This window comes from Marmota flaviventris, chromosome 8 (genome assembly GCF_047511675.1).
Source record: "Marmota flaviventris isolate mMarFla1 chromosome 8, mMarFla1.hap1, whole genome shotgun sequence".
Classification (NCBI taxonomy): Eukaryota; Metazoa; Chordata; class Mammalia; order Rodentia; family Sciuridae; genus Marmota; species Marmota flaviventris.
Window position 1 is genome coordinate 99708930 of NC_092505.1, and position 2511 is coordinate 99711440.

Below are 2511 nucleotides of genomic sequence, written 5' to 3' on the forward strand. Positions count from 1 at the left end.
ATTTTGGCTAAAAGATTTTCACCTTCAGTCTAAAAGCTTACATTTGAAAAAAAAAATCAAGTAGAAATAGAGAAAGACAAAAATCTATATTATCTGTGGGAAGTAAAACACTGAATAGAAAAAAAATTAACCCTTATTTAAGAAGGTTTGTGTGTGAGAGACAGAAAAACAGAGAATGAGAGAAGCGTACATATGTGGACAAAAGCAATGTGAACACATTCTAAAATTAACATAATTTTAGGTGTTTTCAAATTTTCTTTATATTCAGGAGGTAAATGAATATGGAATACAAATTGAAAACTGATTTAAAAGTAGCAACAAAATAGAGATAAGAGCAGAAATACAGGGAAAAGTAGATAAAATAAATGAAGATAAAAGCTAAATCTTTAAGAAATATAATAAAATTCATACTTACATACTTATCACAGTTGACAAAAACAGAGAGGCATTTTGGCCCTGGCACGCCAGGGCAGCTGGCTCAGTGGCGCAGGTTCCAGTCAGTTAAGCATTGGCGGTTGTAGAGCTGGAGCCAGTAGGACACTGAACAACGGTGGCTGCTGCTGGAACCCTGGAACCTCCTGGGGGCCTCCCTCGGGTGGAGGGTGAAGCTGAGGAAGAGAGGGACTTGGGCGCGTCTTTCTCCCCGCTGCCCACCGCTGCCTGGCGGTGGCGCCCAGTTGTGTACCCATGGGATTGTGTTGGTTTGCCAAAAGCAGAGTTTGTGAAAAGCTCTGTATTGGGCAAATGGTATCTTGCCTAAGATCATCAAAAACTTGGTATTTTGCACTACAAAACTTTTGAGTCCTTGGATCAGGAACATGCCAAAGCACAAACAGCGGTAACAGAATTGAGGCAAGGAGGAGAATGGCAACAGACAGAGGACACTTTAATACACAGAGAGAGGCTCTGTCTGTGGAACATGGATGCCATTAGCAAGTATCTTTCTTCCTTCCTTCTTCCTTTCTTCCTTCCTTCCTTCCTTCCTTCCTTCCTTCCTTCCTTCCTTCCTTCCTTCCTCTCTCTCTCTCTTTCTTTCTCTTAATATTTATTTTTTTAGTTGTAGGTGGACACAATATCTTTATTTTACTTTTATGTGGTGCTGAGGATCGAACCCAATGCCTCATGTGTGCTAGGCATGCACTCCACCACTGAGCCACAACCCCAGCCCCAGCAAATATGTTTTTAATAACACTTTTATTAATCAAGATAAAAGAAATAGAAGATGAAGATAAAATCATTTATGCAGAAATATTAACAAAAAAATCAGACATTTTGTTATGTTGAGTTGATGGGATAATAGAAGTTTTTCTCTGACCATACCTTGTACGTAAAGAAACTGCTAAATATCTTATTTTATGGTGTTTTTACCAAGAAGTTGAGCAGAAAGGGGCGCTAATGGAACAAACAGCACATCAAGCTGTTGTAATGCAATTTATTATTGAAATGCCCAAAAACTGTAATGTGAATTCAAGGAGGTGTTTTCATTATTTTTCCAGAAAGCCAAAGCAGAGGAAGAAGATTATTTTGAAGTATTCAAAAATGAATTTGAAACTTTCCAGTCAAGAGTAAGGCTTTATTCTTAATCACAAAGTTTTCAACCTAGGACAGTTCAGAATCATGTTTCCCATTCTGATGTTGCATCTATAGGTTTATTAGAATCCTAATCACAGAATCCAAATTTTCTTCGGTACTTTATCAATGCAGCTCTTTGTAGTTTAAACTCAGTGGCACATAAAGAAGATGATGAACCCCAAATGATGAACACTGTATAATTTGGTTAAGACTGCTGAGGCTAAGTGCTATTTTGTTATGAGAGGAAGAATTTGAGTATTTTTTGTTTTGACACTTTTATGGGTGCTGCACTTTATTTTTGTTGTTTTTTGATGGGAGGGAAAAAAAGAGTGCTGCAACATTTTTTAACTTTTTTTCCTTAATGTACTGCTAGGCTTTTTGTTTGTTTGTTGCTATTGTTTTAAAAGGAGGAGTGGTACTATATGTTGCTGGAAGCCAAACTGAACTAACCTCCACCCACCCCCATCCCTGAGTTGGATACTAAATTTGCCTTTACCTAATTTTTCTAAAACTTTTGAATCAAAGTATGAAAATCTGCACAAATGCAATGTTTACAAAAACTGGCTGATTCTAGAGGGCATCTGATATTTATATGGGTATGTATATGTTCTATTCTACAAAAATAATTAAAGAAGAAATTTATTTGTATCCCACTGCTAACTTAGCCATCAAATGTGGTTTTTCATCATATTAAAAGCAATAAATCAGTAAAAAAATTAAAAACAATATACAAAGTATCAGTGTTTAATGAAAAAGGGATATCAGTAATAATGCTACAAATATTTTTAAATAGTTTAAAAGAATATTATAAAATTGTTATGACAAAAAATCAGCAACTTTGACAAAATGAATGAATACCTTGAAAGAGACCAATTAAAATTGATTTTAAAAATAGAAATTCAGAACATATCTATTTCATTGACAAGAACACCTTTGCAT

At 35.4% G+C, this 2511-nt stretch overlaps 1 pseudogene; it reads left to right on the forward strand.

The window, feature by feature from the left end:
• Window positions 1-544: 544 nt before the first annotated feature.
• Window positions 545-1772, forward strand: LOC114098062 (hsp90 co-chaperone Cdc37-like 1; annotated as a pseudogene).
• Window positions 1773-2511: the final 739 nt, after the last annotated feature.